General features: G+C 38.1%; 1 protein-coding gene across 7 annotated transcripts in view; it reads right to left on the bottom strand.

Annotated features, from left to right (window-relative positions):
- The window catches only part of SOCS5 (suppressor of cytokine signaling 5), a 76,931-nt gene that overhangs the window by 26,566 nt on the left and 33,096 nt on the right, over nucleotides 1–17,269 (bottom strand). For 3 of the 7 annotated variants that reach the window (XM_066267056.1, XM_066267052.1, XM_066267057.1), the window contains one exon: nucleotides 15,520–15,599. The exons of the other annotated variants lie outside the window; for them this stretch is intronic. The gene's annotated coding sequence lies outside the window, so the exon portion shown is untranslated. The remainder of the gene's footprint in view (nucleotides 1–15,519; nucleotides 15,600–17,269) is intronic. 7 annotated transcript variants of the gene reach the window in all.

Genomic DNA, 17,269 nt, shown 5'->3' with positions numbered 1-17,269 from the left:
GGTGGTTATGGGGCAGGGGAGGGGGAGAGGGAGGGGGTTGGGGGAGGGGAGGGGCACAAAGAAAACCAGTTAGAAGGTGATGGAAGACAATTTCACTTTGGGTGATGGGAATGCAGCATAATCAAATGTCAAAATAACCTGGAGATGTTCTCTCTGAACATATGTACCCTGATTTATCAATGTCACCCCATTAATATAAAAAAAACAAATAAAAAAACATTAAAATGGGACATAAAAAATAAAATAATTCTTTCACTTCTTGTGGGTCATCTCTTAAATGTCAATACTGTATTGTCTTATGTACAATATCTGCCAGACTGCAAGTTTTATTAATCATTTAAACTTCTATGTTATTTCCTAGGAAACACCATGGGAATTTCAATGTTCCTTAGCAGTTGAAGCTACAGCTCATCTACAGCCTAAACTAAGCCTGGCTAATCTGCAGAGTACTGGGAAAGGTCCAGGAACATAGAACTCACATTCTTTTTTTTTTTTTTTTTTTTTTTTTTTTTTTTAGCATGATTTTTATTTTTTTTTTTATTTTTATTTTTATTTTTAGAGAAGAGAGAGAGAGGGAGAGAGAGAGACAGAGAGAGGAGCTGGAAGCATCAACTCCCATATGTGCCTTGACCAGGCAAGCCCAGGGTTTTGAACCGGCGACCTCAGCATTTCCAGGTCGACGCTTTATCCACTGCGCCACCACAGGTCAGGCTAGAACTCACATTCTTTATTTTTCTTTTGCTTCTAAATTTGTTTTTAGTCTATAAAAACACTGCCACAATTTAAATTTTACCCTATAGATCAGGGGTTCCCAAACTACGGCCCGCAGGCTGCATTCGGCCCCTTGAGGCCATTTATCCGGCCCCCACCGCACTTCCGGAAGGGGCACCTCTTTCACTGGTGGTCAGTGAGAGAAGCATAGTTCCCATTGAAATACTGGTCAGTTTGTTGATTTAAATTTACTTGTTCTTTAAATATTGTATTTGTTCCTGTTTTGTTTTTTTACTTTAAAATAAGATATGTGCAGTGTGCATAGGGATTTGTTCAGTTTTTTTTATAGTCTGGCCCTCCAACGGTCTGAGGGACAGTGAACTAGTCCCCTGTGTAAAAAGTTTGGGGACCCCTGCTATAGATATTGTATACTAGTGAAGCATAAGACCTTAATAAGTTATGATTCATTTTTTTTGTGGAGAAAGTTACCTTATGACTATACTAATAACTATACCATTTGTTGAAATGTTTCTTATCTGGCTAGTACTACTGGCAGACTGGGAAGGAACACAAGGAACATATGCTTTAGCTCCCCAGGGCTCCAAATTCAAATTCCAGCACTCACTAGCTGTGTGAAGCCTAAGTCTCAGCCTTTCCACTTAAAACAATAGGAAAAATTACTCCTCTTTTACAAGGCTTTTTAAGAGGATCACATGACCTTAGGTAAGAACAGCTCAAAAATGGAAGCTTCTGTTATACAGCCAAGCCAAGGCAGGGGAAGGAGCATGTGGTGCCAGGAGCAAAAAGCAAAGCTGTTTTATGTCTGGAGAGAGATTTTTGGTGAGTTAGTTCTGCCTTTATCACCCCCCCTCAAGGGAGGCTACTTCAGATAGGCAAATCAAGCAATTTAACAAAACATTGTAACTGCATGTGATTAGTACTGTGGGCACTGCCTCTTGAGGATCACGCTTCATACAGCATGATGCATTAAACCCTACCACAGATCTCCCTCAACAAACAGAAACCAACAAGACAAAACAACTCTCAGTTGAGGAATTTAGTGGATCAAGATAGTAAGTATACTGACTAGCCTTAATCCAGAAAAGAATCTCTAATTTGGAGAAATGCTTAACAATGACTTTATTGTGATCCTGCTAATACTGTAATTTATAAAGAATATTTAGTTTCTGCCTGACCAGGTGGTGGTGCAATGGATAGAGCATTGATCTGGGACTCAGAGAACCCAGGTTTGCAACCCCAAGGTCACTGGCTTGAATACGGGCTCACTAGCTTGAGTGCAGGGTCGCTGGCTTGAAGCCCAAGGTTGCTGGCTTGAGCCCAAGCTCAATGGCTTGAGCAAGGGGGTCATTGGCTTGGCTGGAGCCCCCTGGTCAAGGCACATATGATAAAGCAATCAATAAATAACTAAGGTGCCGCAACAAAGAATTGATGCTTCTCACCTCTCCCACCTCCTATAAGCTGTCCCTCTGTCTCTGTCTCTCTCACTAAAAAAAAAAAGGAATATTCAGTTTCCAATGGTTCGTGAGCAACTATAACCTGGACCATTTCTTTCTCTAGGAAGGATAACCATTTTATAACCCCAGCAGTTTTGTATCACAAGAAATACAGAGACTCTATGGACTAAAATAATTTTTATAGCAATACTCTCCTTTTCATCTTAGAATACATTTACTATCCTTTACAAACTAAAGGATACTACTCTCTTCTATGCCAAATTTTAGGATTGAAGAAAATAAATGTCTTTAAATAATTTGGCAGCTTGTAGTGAATCTAAGAAAGAAGGAAATAAAACCAGGACAACTTCCCTTTTTTTGAGCTAGGTATTCCATCAGCATAAAAAAAAAGAAATTTTAACATTTCAAAATTTGTCTATTCTTTAGAAAGACAATAGGGAGGGGTACTGGGAAAAGTAAAGGCAAATAAGGATACCTTTTAACTACAGCTAGTGCTCGACTTACAACCACGATTGGTTCTGACAGACCGGTAGTAACATGGTTTGGTCATAAGTTGAGTAGGCTATATGTACAGTACTGTGAAATGATGTTATAAAAATCTTTAAGTCATATTTTAGCATAATTTTCTTTCATTATTGTTATATATCATAGTTTTTTTTGTTCATTTTACGTCATTTGTATCATCTTTACACCATTTTGTTTCTTATTTTTACATTCATCAGGTTTAAGTAAAACACTGCATTACCAGTACAACTGGTTTTAATACTTGCAAAGTCAATTTCCTCTTGGTAGACATCTTGGGAGGGGTTTGATGAAAAATATCCAAGACACAAAACACAAATTGCTGTACTGAGTCTGGGATTACAGCTGAAATGGTGCATGCGGAGATGGTAGTGCTGCCGGAAGCTGGTCTGCACTGTCGTACACCCAGCTGGGCAACGCTTGTGCTGCCAGACGCGGAGCAGTCGTGGCTAGCGATTGTGCTCGTAAAGTCAAATGGTCGTAAGTTGCATAGGTCATAAGTCGATCAATATTTGTATTTAAGAAAACTAATGCCAACGGAAGCATTTTGACCAAAATTACAGACTAGGAACTCCAGGTAAAACACTACATTTTGTATTATATGTTACCAAATAACATATAATTTTATTTTATCTTCTTTATTTTTGAGAGAGAGGAACGGAGAGAGAGAGACAGGAACATGGAGCTGCTCCTGTATATGCCCTGACCACAGATCGAACCAGCAACCTCCACACTCTAGGACAGTGGTAGTCAACCTGGTCCCTATCGCCCACAAGTGGGTATTCCAGCTTTCATGGTGGGTGGTAGCGGAGCAACCAAAGTACAAATAAAAAGATAGATTTAACTATAGTAAATTGTTTTACAAAGATTTATTCTGCCAAATAGTGAAAATCCGACATAAAGTACTTAGTAAGTAATTATTATTATATGCTTTAACTCTGCTTTATAAATTTTATAAAGTAAAGTTACTTCCCTACTTTATAAATCACCATTACTGTGGAACTGGTGGGCGGTTAGAAAATTTTACTACTAACAGAGATACAAAAGTGGGCGGTAGGTATAAAAAGGTTGACTACCTCTGCTCTTGGACAACACTCCAACCAACCAGGCTATCCGGCCAGGGCTTAATTTTTATTGATTTTTAGAGACAGAGAGAGGGGAAGGAAAGCATTTGTTGTTCCATTCAGTTGTGAATATTATGGTTGCTTCCCGTGTGTGCCCTGATCTGGGATTGAATCCACAGCTTAATTTTATTTTTAAAAATTTAGAAAAATAAAAAAACCAAGCCATATCAGATCGAGCCCACCTATCTATTTCCATTAGCCCCTCTCCCAGTTCAGTCCTCATTATCATGAGCAGTACAGAGTAGTTGTAACAGCTGCCTCAAAGTCCACCTTTCTCTACTCTCCTTCCTCTCTAGAACATCTAGAACTTCCTCTCTAGAACTGATCCCGAGATTTTAAGTAGCCAAGAAAGGCAAGAGACTCTGAGTCTGCCTACATGCTCTACTTTAAGAACTCGGCATGATAGGAGCAACAAAACACCAGTTCTCAGTATTGTTATTAGAAATACAAAGATAACAGCTGGAATTACGTCACCTGGAGAACAAAGGTGAGCAAGTGGTTTTTATGTATTTAGAGTCTCTCTAAAAAAAAGAAAATTCTGACTGGTCACTCTTCTAAAGACAAAACAAAAAACTCTTAGAAAGCATTAATATTTTACATAGTTAAAAATGTAAATAAACAACCATAAGAGATTTCTGCGAGGAGTCTTTCATGGGAGAGGTTAAGGAGGATAAGCAACCCTTTGTCTCTCGCCAGCCCAGGTAGTCCTTCCTATACAAGTAACTGAATTAACTAGATCTGTGATGTTTTTTTTAAATTTAGAATTTTAGGCCTGACCTGTGGTGGCACAGTGGATAAAGCGTCGACCTGGAAATGCTGAGGTCGCCAGTTCGAAACCCTGGGTTTGCCTGGTCAAGGCACATATGGGAGTTGATGCTTCCTGCTCCTCCCCCCCCCCCCCCCCCCCGTCTCTCTCTCTCTCTCTCTCCCCCTCTCTCTCTCCTCTCTAAAATGAATAAATAAAATTAAAAAAAAAAGAAAAAAAGAATTAAAAAAAAGAATTTTAATAAATAAGCATACCATTTTACAAACAGACTCAAATTATTTAAAGGTCTAGCAGTAGCACAATAGTTACAACTCTGATTCCCAAATATACTACTGTCTAATTAAACTAAAATATAGTTATGTCTGACATACTGATCTAAATCGTCTTATATTTTATGCTCTGTAGCTAGTCATGTTTTAGCCAGGTGCTAACTTAAATGTTTAAGCCAAACACTGCAAGTTTACTGCCAGCTACAGAAACTACTAATAAAAGCAATACTGTTCTTTCAACACAAACTTTCTCATTCCTGTCTCCCCTTAATACTTCCTACACAGTTTAAGGCAGGGGTCTCAAACTCGCAACCCGCGGGCCCCATGCAGCCCGCCGAACAATTTTGTGCGGCCCACAGACTAATCCACGAAGTTCAAAATATTTTGGATAAAATTAAGTAAGCCTAGAGGCCTACTTGTATTTTTCATTTCTCTAGCATCCTAGCTAAATATTAGGTTAGTTAACAGCAGTTGTGATGCGAACTACAGTTTCTGGTCATTTTGTGACACTGAGTAAACTGCATGTACGATTGTGCTTATTGTACTGATTTTTTTTTTTTGTTTTCAACTGCAGTGAGAAAAGTGTTGCGTAACAGTTGCCTTTTGTAGACCTAGTGCGGCCCGCCGGCCGAACAGCTGTGATCTTGCTCTGCGGCCCACATGCTGAGTTGAGTTTGAGACCCCTGGTTTAAGGTATAGTTACTTCCCATAGACACAGCTTTAAAATGAAGATTCTTTTATAAAGCAAAGTAAGTTTAGTGTCAAAGATGAATTGAGCAAAAGTACAGTTAATTTTCAATATTCTTTGATAATGAAGGAAATAGTGCTTCATGAAACCTCAGAAAAATTCTCAAGACATTCTGTCAGATTTACTATTTATTTCAACAGTTCACATCAAAAGTGTTTGAAATATAGCAGGTAAAAGTAGTCTTGTTATTGCTTGCAGGTAATCCTGGAAACCCACTTATATAATTCTCCACCTTGTCAAATAACAATAGGCTCTAGTTTTCACAACAAAATGTCAAACTCCTCAGTTAAACACTTGGATCTAATGTGGATGAACCTTCCACAACTGCTATTTCTAACTAGAAATCATAAACCGTTATAAATCAAACTCGGATTAGAAAAAAATCAATTATTATGCTGAAAGCTACTTTAAGGAATAAATAGCTAACCATCAACATAAAGTCTTATAAAATTACTCCACCAGAAAGATATAAATATGGTTATTATTATGACTTCCCTAAAGTACTTTACCAGAATTACATCTTAATATTATGCCTTTCACTTTTACTGAGTTTATAAAATAAATGGCCTTGTATCAGTCCACTTTCATAAAAATGGTATCAAAAACATCATTCCTTATATATAGACCCATGTAAAAAATTCCTATTTGACGTTACTGCCAAGATTTTTCTCTTAAAAGAATGATATACTTCCTTTAAGCAGAAGTGAGAAACATAACTCATTGTGTTCCCCTTTTCTGTTGCTATTATCAACAGGAAATCCAAATGGAAGGCCTTAGTTTATAAATTTCTGATAGACTGGGAGATACGGCTCCCACTTCCTTGTATAATTCTATATCAGTTATCATTATGCTAAATGTCCAAGTATGAGTTTATTCTTAATCATCTTTTCTTCTCCTCCTTTGCTTTGGAAGTAGGTGGAAATAAAAATGAAGTTAAGTCAAATTTTCTGACACTTGAAAACTCTATACTTCTGGGTCTAAAATCAAGTAACCTCAAATATTCCTTTAGAGAAATGGGTGAGATTTTCAATGGATTATAAATCAGACATACCCACCATTAAAAAGTCAGTTATAAGAAACCATGTGACCTTTCAAAGAAGACAGAAAAGCCTATTTAAGCAAAATGCTAAAGAAAGAAACCAAAAGGAAGTCAAAGTACTCATGACATAAAATTTTAAACTTCTGCATGTCAAAAAGTATGTTATAAACAAAATTAAAGGGCAACTTATAAGCTAGATAAAACATGACAAAGTATTAATACATCTATAAGAAAAACAGAAAATGCAACACAACAAAAGAAAACAGAAAAAGATGTGGCCAGAAAAGTCACAAATCAGATACATGGCCAATAAATATATTAAAAAAGGTCTTTCCTGGAATTTATGAAAGCTAACCAAATTAAAATGTGATATAAGATTTTTCACTTATCAACTTGGCAGTGTTTGTTTTTTTTCTTTTACATTTTAAAGGTAATATCATAGCATGGCTATAGGGAAACTAGCATTTTTACATATTAACGTGAGAACATAAATCCATGTGACATTTCAAGAAAAAAACTTTATGTTACATATCAAAGCTTTAAAAAGATGTATCCCTTTTGATCCAAGATTTTGTAATTAGAAATTTATTCCAAAAAATAGATGACACAAAGATTTATATATGAGATATTCATTATAGTATTAATTAGCAAAAAAAATTGGCAATAACATATTGTTCAGTTAATAGAGGATTGGTTAAATAAATTGTGGTACTTCATATGCTGAAATAAATAGAAAGACATTAAAAACCATGCTTTTGGAAGCATTTAATTTTCTGGAAATGTTCATGATGTTAAATGAATATGGTTTTAAAACAGGATGTGTAATTGACCTCAACACACATACATATACAAACATATACTTTATTAGAATTTCATTTTTTTCTTTTTTATATTTTTTAAAACATTACATTCAAATGTACTAGTTTCTGAATTGGAAAAGAGTGCTATTTAAAAAAGAAGATCTTAAAAAAGGCCAACCTGTTTTCATATTATAAACCCAAGATTAGGTATAACATGCAGAAGAAATAAATAATGAATTACTTAGAAAAACTTTTTAAGAAAAGGTAGGGAAACAGCAAGGAAGAAAAAGACACAAAGAAATTGGGGGTTAGAGAGGCAAACGAACACAACCCATGGAGAAAGGAATAACAAACAGAGATCGCCACTAAGCCAGCCTGATTCTCTCAAACAGTATTGGAGATAAGTAGTAAGCAACACTGGGTTGGGAAGGAAGAAATACCCTTTCCAAAAGAGTACCAATAATAAGAAATGTATATATTTTTTGCAAATGCTGATACTATTAATAAGATAACCAACAGAAACAGGTTGTGTGATGCCATATACCATTAATACTTTCTAGTACAGCTGAGTTTAGATTAGTTTCCAAAATATAATTAAGAGAGAAGGGAAAAAGCAGTGGTAGGAACAGTGGGTACTTCATTGTTAAGTCTCTTCCCATTGCTGTGACTGACAGGTTGGCAAGTGTAGGTGTGTTTGGTGGGAGAGAAGTACTGGTTATAAGTATAAATTTGATAAGGGAAGTAAGAATTCTCACTGAAATCAAGGAACAGATCAGTAACAAGTGGGCTAGGTATGGTATCCTCAAGGATACCATAACTGAGCGCCTGGTCAGAATCCCCGGTTGCCCTAGGTCCCTGGACGGCAAACTTTGGCTCGCGAGCCACTTGCAGCTCTTTGGCCCCTTGAGTGTGGCTCTTCCACAAATACCACATGCGGGCACTACGCTCGGTAAGGAATGTACCTACCTATATAGTTTAAGTTTAAAAAATTTGGCTCTCAAAAGAAATTTCAATCATGGTACTGTTGATATTTGGCTCTGCTGACTAATGAATTTGCCGACCACTGCTCTAGGGGACCAAGCCCCAAGAGTTGGTGCATCCTCAAGTAGTGCTCCCACCACTATTATGGTGCTGAAACTTGGTATCTGATTTGCCTCCAGCCATCAGCTGGTCCCTCTGCTCCTACACTATTCTTTTTAGCTGCCCCTTGGGCTAATTCTCAGTTCTCAAAGGTCCCTCTTATCTCTTTCTCTTAAGTTTATAAGTTCTGCTTCTTCCACTGCAGAACTGCCAAACTTGTTTCCTTCTGTGAGCCATATCATCACGTGTATCCTTAAAGAAACCACCACTCGCCCTTACTTGTCAACACTGAATACATCCAAACAGAAAATTAAGAGCAAGAGCCAGATTTCTCGTACCAGCCCATGAAATCAAGAACTTGGTTGGTTCCGTTGTTCCCATTTGGACAAAATTTTTGTGCTAGCGTACCTGGTTGACCAGTGGCTATCCTATGATTGGCTTCTTTGATGTGGGTGTCCATGTCATTCCAGCCACTTATGGACCAGTAAGGGAAGGTCATTCATAACGTGGGGCACAGCTGCCTTGGTTTAGTACTCCCTCAGCACATGTTCTCTTCAGACATGAGTGTGGGAAAGCAGGAGCTGAAATTACTCTGTGACAACGTGTAATCATGCAGAGATGTTTAATGCTTTAGTCCTACTCCAGCACTTCATAAATCATGTTTGCTGGAATTCTAATATGCTACAGGATATTAAGAGATATTCTACAAATAAAAGTTTCAGTTCAATTGAGTTAATGCCTCAGCTCTCTGAAATGACATCCTCATCAGCATTATTTCTCACACTTACTCGACAATGGCAAAAGATTTCCCAGGACACTATTGCTCTGTGGATTGTTGTAAGGTACCAAACAGCTGAAAATTGATATTAATATTCTGGGAGGAAAGGTCAGGCTTTCCTGCCCCATCCCTCCTTTAAGGAGGGGAGGGAAGGGAGAAAAATGTAGAAGCTTCTGGCTTGCAAGAACAATGGGTCATTCAGTTTTAAATCTAAAATAAAGGTTAACCATGAAACTTCTTCTCTTTGAATAAGAAGCAGAATTTACATACCACCTTGCAATGACTGTAGTTCCTCCCCCTCCCTGTAATCTTGAGGGTAAAATACCTCTAGGCTAGTGAGGGAAAATGAACCCTGAAAGATTTTTTTTTTCTATTTTTCTGAAGTTGGAAACGGGGAGACAGTCAGACTCTCGCATGCGCCAGACTGGGATCCACCTGGCATGCCCACCAGGGGACGATGCTCTGCCCATCTGGGGCGTTGCTGTTGCAACCAGAGCCATTCTAGCACCTGAGGCAGAGGCCATAGAGCCATCCTCAGCGACCAGGCCAACTTTGCTCCAATGGAGCCTTGGCTGCAAGAGGGGAAGAGAGAGACAGAGAGGAAGGAGAGGGGGAGGGGTGGAGAAGCAGATGGGCACTTCTCCTGTGTGCCCTGGCCGGGAATCGAACCCAGGACTCCTGCACGCCAGGCCGACGCTCTACTAACTGGCCAAGGTGAACCCTGAAAGATTTGTAAACATCTTTGATTGTGTTACCTTAAAAGTCTTAATGTTTCTGTGTATCCCCTAAACAAATGTTGTCAGCTTGTGCCATGATGTCATGCTCTCCCCCGCCCGTGTGTAATCAAGGGTATATAAGCAGCCCCTGAAATATTTTTGGGCTCGCACACAATTTGGGTCTGTTGCCCTGTGTCAGCCATACGCAGCCCACACATTTAATAAATCACCTCCTCTAATAAAACTTTTCAAAACTTATTTGGAATACATGCCTCTACAAAAACCCACGGAATTGTGAATTAAATACTTTACAACAGCATAAGCTTGGGTCCTATTGTACTTCAAGTTTCTGTCCTATTGTACTTCAAGTTTCCCCACAATCCAGATACTATGTACTACAATGTTAGTTTCAAGATGGGAGGGACTTTGTTTTGTGCCACGCTTGGTACATATTAAATGCTCACTATATGAATGTTTGTGAAACAAAGTCATTAACATGAAGGCTGAAGAAGAAAATGGTAAATAGAAGAGTAAGTGGGGCAAAAATCAAGAACCTAGAATTTTTGAGACTTATCTCCTTGTTGAAAACAATTCAAAATTCTCAGATAAAAAAAAAAAAAAACCTGCCCAAAACACCATAAAATAAAAAGCTGACAAGATGGGGAGAAAAAGCCAGACCAAATTCTAGGGACATCTGGGAACCCAGAAAGGTAGTAAGAATCGCCTGAAGACACTGATCCTGAGGGACTTGCAGACTGAGTTCAGCAAATTAGGTCCTTGGTTTCAGTGACCTTACAGGATTGGGAGATTAACGTCAAAGTACAGATTCCTCAAAAAGTAGAGAGTCCATGGGATCCCAAAAGGATATACCCTCAGGTAATCCCACCCCCAGGAGACTGTCTGGAAGGTTGTTTCAGCCCAGAGAGAAGTGGGAGGAAAAAATGGTGGGCATAGATTTAGAAGAGGTTTGACCAGCCTAGGTAGGGTTTGCATGGACTCCTAATTCAGGGAACTTCAACTATGAAATGCTGTAAAAATATTCCTGGGCCCTGGCTGGTTTGCTCAGTGGCAGAGCATCAGCCAGCGTATAGATGTCCCAGGTTCAGTTCCTGGTCAAGGCACACAGGAGAAGCAACCATCTGCTTCTCTCCCCTCCCTTCTATTTTTCTCCCTCTCTTTCTTTCTTTCTCTCTCTCTCTCTCTCTCTCTCTCTCTCTCTCCCCTCTATCCTTCTGCAGCCATGGCTCTATTAGAGTGAGTTGGCCCCAGGCACTGAGGATGGTTCAGCCTCAGGTGCTAAAAAATGGCTCGGCTTGCAATGGAGCAAGAGACCCAAATGGGCAGAGCATCGCCCCTAGTGGACTTGCTGGGTGGATTCCTGGTCTGAGAGCATGTGGGAGTCAGTCTCTGCCTTTCCTCCTCCCACTAAACTAAAGTAAAAAAATTCCTGGGTGTTGGGCAGATAAAAAATATTATGCTCACTTTGTTAAAGATGGTGCTGTCCACATGGAAGCCCGTCGCCCAGGCGATATTAATGTGTGTTGGGGGCGGGTGTGGGCAGGCAGGATCCTTGGAGCCTGGGGCTTGGTTTTAGGACTAAGCCTTTCCCACCCTTTTTGATGAGGGGTGGTACAATCTCATCATGCCCCAGATAAGTGACTTTGTATTAGAGACTTCCCTATTTTCTATATTGGATTAAAGGTTTTGATTTCTACACTATGAAATGGGGGCAGAACGGGAGCTTGTGCTCTCCGTTCCTGAGATTAGCATTAGAGAGCGGAGCAGAGAGAGGCCACGTGGAGGAGGCCAGGAGAAGCAGCCAAGATGGCGGAGTGTTGAGTGAGAGGCCAGTTTGTGCAGAGAGAAGGAAGGAGATGGGGAACAGAGGTGAATAAGTCTGGTGAGCTAGAAACCTTTGATTCTAGGAAACTCGGATAAGTCAGTAGCTTTGAGAGCACTGAGTGAGTGGGTTTTGGAGTCCAGAGTGTGTTTTTACTTGCCCGCCGGATGCAAGCTAGAATTAAAGATGATGGCCCACCAGCTTTTGGCTCCGTTGTTTCTTTACCGACTGTCCGAATCCAATGCGAACCTGCATGGGCCAGGCGGCTGTGATGGAGGCCGTGGCTACTGGCTTTACACTGGGTTAGTGATACCTTCATATATCTTAAAAGGAAAGATAAATCTTCACTATAGGAAGATATCTTCATCCTAGCCCTCAAAGAATATACACAAGTAATTTTAAGGACAACAAATAGTAGGCACAGTCAAATGTAAGCACACAGAAGACATGAGTGAAAATAAGAGTCCCATAGGAGATAAAAGTATTAGTAATCAAATTTTTTTCTAAAAAGAAAATCCTGGTCCTAGATGGCTTCATTGGTTAATTCTATCTTTATTTAAGAAAAAACAAAAAATTTCAATCTTATACAAGTTCTTTCAGCGATCAGAAGAGACAAACATTCCTCAACTTATTTTTGTAGGCTAATATACCTAATACCAAAGCCTAGCAAGGACAACATGAGAAAAAAGATACAGGCCAATCTCAGTCATGAATAAAGATATGTTTTTAAACAAAATATTAGCAAGCTGAGCCCAACAGTAAATAAAAATGGTCATTAGATATATCTTAGAAATACAAGGTTGCGCTAACATTAGAAAATCAATTAGTATAATTTATCACACTGATAGTTACAGATAAAAAAATGTGATATCTCATTACATACAGAAAAAGCATTTCATAAAATTCAATATCCATTTGTGAAGAAATTTTTTACCAAAATAAGTGAAAAATAAACAAATATTACCTAACATGATAGAGAGCATTTCCAAAAAACTACAACTAGCCCTGTCCTTGATGAAATGCTGAGATTGGAGTAAGACAAGATGCTTATTATCATCACTTCTACATTGTGATCAGAGGCCCTAGTCAGCAGAGTAAGGCCAGTTAAGAAATAAAAGGCATTGATTAATTTTAGCTCAATAGATTTGAAAGAAACAGTTATTTTTGGATAAAATAATTGTGCATTTCAAAAATCCAAAACTATCAACAAAAACTGATTAGAATTAATAAGCATATGGAAAGATTGACAGATATAAATCAGTATATAAAATATCTATTCATATCCTATATGTCAGCAACAAAGAGAAAATGAAATATGAAAGATATATACCATTTGCAATACCATCAATGCTATTAAGCACTCAGGACAAACAAGAAAAGATCTGCAAATTTACCGGAATATTTAAAAAAGCATGCTCTGTAAGGGAAGAGAATGATAAATTATATTACATTAAAATTAGAAACCACTCTATTCATCAAAAACACAAGGTAGAAAAAAAAATTCTCAACACAGAGACTAAAAGACTAAAATCCAGAAAATATGAACTTCTAAAAATCAGTAAGAATACTCCAGATAACCAAGTAGAAAAATAGGTAAAAGACTTTAATAGGCACTTTACAAGAAGAAATCCAAATATAAAAGGGGCTCATCTGCCTTAAAAAAACCAAGTCACCATTTTTTTGCTCAAAATGTTTATGCTCGTCAATACCAAGTGATGGTGAGGATGTGAAGCAGCAGGAATGCTCATAATGTTGGGTGAGAATAAATTGGTATAACTACATTCTTTTTTTTTTTGAAGCTGGAAACGGGGAGAGACAGTCAGACAGACTCCTACATGCGCCCGACCAGGATCCACCCAGCACGCCCACCACGGGGCGACGCTCTGCCCACCAGGGGGCGATGCTCTGCCCCTCCGGCGTGTAGCTCTGCCGCGACCAAAGCCACTCTAGCGCCTGGGGCAGAGGCCAAGGAGCCATCCCCAGCGCCCGGGCCATCTTTGCTCCAATGGAGCCTTGGCTGCGGGAGGGGAAGAGAGAGACAGAGAGGAAGGGGGGGGGGGTGGAGAAGCAAATGGGCGCCCCTCCTATGTGCCCTGGCCGGGAATCAAACCCGGGTTCTCCGCACGCCAGGCCAACGCTCTACCGCTGAGCCAACCGGCCAGGGCCTGGTATAACTACATTCTTAGAAAAACAGTTTAGTATTATCCAGTGAATTAGAAGATATAAATTTAATATGATCCAGCAATTCCATTCCTAAGTATAGACCTTGAGATACCGGTGCCATGCACATCAATAAAAATACACAAGAATGGTCATGGCTGAGTCTTTCAATATTATGAAACATGGCAGAATACACATATATTGTAATGTATTCATATGGGATAGTATTGTACAATGGATTAGAAAAATGAAAATGTTATACACACACCACATGAATGAATAGCACAAAAATAAAGTCAGACACATAAGACTATATTATATATTGACATATATTGATATATGTATATATGGATATATATATATATGCCTGTATATATGTGTATAAAAGAGAAAAAGGTAAAGTACATTTTTAGGGATGCACACATAAGTGGTAAACTTTAGAAAGAAGAAAAAATGATTATCACCAAAGTAAAAATATGGTTACTTCTGGGGAATAGATAGGGCAGAACAGGTGGGGTTCGTCTAGGAAGGGCACACAGCATGCTTGTAGTATTCTATTCTGGTAATGTTCTATTTCTTAATCTCGGTGGTGAATATGCCTTATAGTTACCCATTAAACTGTGCCTTTATATTATACTTACTTTTCTAATATGTTAAATTTCATCATAAAAAGTGGAAATAAAAAAAACAAAAAAATATGAGAAAAAGAAAGCAGAAAGCAGTATCTGTTGTATCAATAGGTACTAGCAAAGTGCTATTTAACAACCTCATCCGGTATCTGTGAAACCCAGATAATAGTTCATCTCTATACAGTACTAGACTATTATTTCTTTCATTATATTACCATTATCATTACTGTAACATATATCTTAAAACAATTTGTAATCTAATTATAAGAGAAACACTCCTTTGCCAAGTTTTTTTTTTCCCTTCTTGACTCCATATGGTTGCTATACACACAAAGAGCCATTCCAAGAGAGAAAGCCATAAACATTTGGCACAGCAGATCCAACTAAATGTTCCGCTAAAACACCCATAAAACATTCAATTACACAGTGGTAGATTTCCTTTAAATGTTATGAAGTTAAGCTACATGTTAAGTAGTTAATTCAGTAACATAACTTACATTATTTAAGAACATAATTCTCCTTCAGGTGACACTTTTCTGCCACAATTTCTAGTCAAAGATGTCCTTTATGAAAGAATATGTTTCTGCCCAGTTCTGCATCCTGCTAGCCATGTAAGGCAACTTGGTTCCACTTTCCTATTTAATACGTAGTGTGGACAAACTTTAGTTTCCTAGATGTAATTTATGAATTTCATCTCTTTAACTAACCTAGTCCCTTCCACTGAAGTTAAGCTAATGGGAATTTTTTTTTTTTTAAGAATTTTTACATATATATCTAGAAGTTATGAGAACATAGCTTTTACAGTTTATGAGAACATTGCTTTTACAGTTATAATCAGGTATATTTTAGAACCAATTATTACCTCTTCGAGTCCAGCTGGACATGGATGGGAAGCACTCTTGTAGTCCACACATTCCACCCACTTTTCAGTCCACTTATAGCCTAAAAAAATATATCTCAATTAGGCTACCCCACATCACACCTTAATTCACTATATCTACAATTTCCTGAAGATTTCTCCCCAAAGTGGGATATCAGTACCACGTTTCTATGAAATTTTTTGGAAAACTTTTATTTTACTCTTTTCCTAATTAATACCATTACTTTAATTAATGTTACCTAGTTCAACAGTTTCTTTTTCTAGAATGGCTCTCAAACTGACCTTTTCTCTGTACTTTCACTGCCAGTGAACTTGTCCAGATTTCTATTGCTACATTCCTACATTTCTACAATACCTTAGTCCGGGCGAGGCCAACAGTTTTTGCTCTGGGCCAGATTAGAAAGAAAACTTTTTTCAAGTGCCAGACAAAATATTAAAATTAAAAAATGTTAAATACAAAAACGATTCCTTTAAGTAAACAAAATTTTATTATGTAATTTGTTTATGAATAAGTGTGAGTGAAAAAAATTTTAATATACAATATTGTTTTAATAAAAATAAAATTACATGCCGTATAAATATCCAAACTGTATCGCAATCAATCAAAACAATATTTAATTAATAGAATGAGCTTGAAGGAATTATATCACAAATAAAACAATTATTTTGTTTTACAAACAGCCTGGACACGTTTTCAGTTATCAACTACAGCTATTGTCTATGCTACAATGCCACTTAACCACAAAAATAACGAATTGTTTGACCTTTAGGTGTGCACTGGCAAACTCCGCCTAAAAGAATTTATGGGTTTCACATCGCCGCTAAATGTCAAACAATTCATATCGAGTACAGACAAGTACTAAAGTTGTAAATCTTTATAATGGAATATTTTTAAAAAATAAAGAAGTATTGCTAATCCATTCGACCAATTATTGGAAGTTAACCCTAGATTAGTCACACGCGGAATTCTTTTCCGCGTATCACTATCATCTTAAATATCCCGATTTTAAATAATCAAAGACGCTTCCGCTTCTGAGTAGCTGAAATTTTAAAGTAGTGAAGAATATTAAAAATTTAATTGCGGGCCACAAAAACTCTACACTGCTGGGTCCGGCCCATGGGCCGTATGTTGGCCATGCCTGCTTTAGTCTCTCGTTTCTTCCTAGACTCATAACAGCACCAGACTCATTTCCCTTCAGGTACATTCAATAGTGGCACACATCCTGAACCTAACCTGTACTGACTGCCATCCATAATTAGGCGTCATTTATCCAAACTTCATTCTCTTTACTCTGAAACTACTTTGTCCTTCACCATTCAATTCCTTTTTAATGTCTACATCAGGTTCTAATTTCTCTAAAAGGGTCTACTGCTAACACTACAATTTGTACTTTCCTTCTCAGATCGTTTCAGGCATGCCAATATCATCTCTCTAACAGAGCACCTAGGGGAGGAACAGAAATTCACATGCAGATTTTTTAGGAAAAGTCAAAAAGGTGTCAGAGCCAAGGTGTTCTATTCTATTCTGGTGCTTGGGTCTTGGCTCAAGTAACTAAGTAAATCAACAGCTGGTCTGTAAGATGGCTAGTGAAGTATGACTCATCATTCTACCAAGTGGACTAAACAATTAGCTGCAATGGGGAAGTCTATGAGATTCCGTTTAAACCACTGGGCATGTGCATGTAGTCTAGGTAAATACTTATTTGAAAGCTTGGTCAGAGAATTTTAGTAA

This window comes from Saccopteryx bilineata, chromosome 3 (genome assembly GCF_036850765.1).
Source record: "Saccopteryx bilineata isolate mSacBil1 chromosome 3, mSacBil1_pri_phased_curated, whole genome shotgun sequence".
In the NCBI taxonomy this organism is placed as follows: Eukaryota; Metazoa; Chordata; class Mammalia; order Chiroptera; family Emballonuridae; genus Saccopteryx; species Saccopteryx bilineata.
This window is presented reverse-complemented; position numbering and strand designations above follow the sequence as displayed.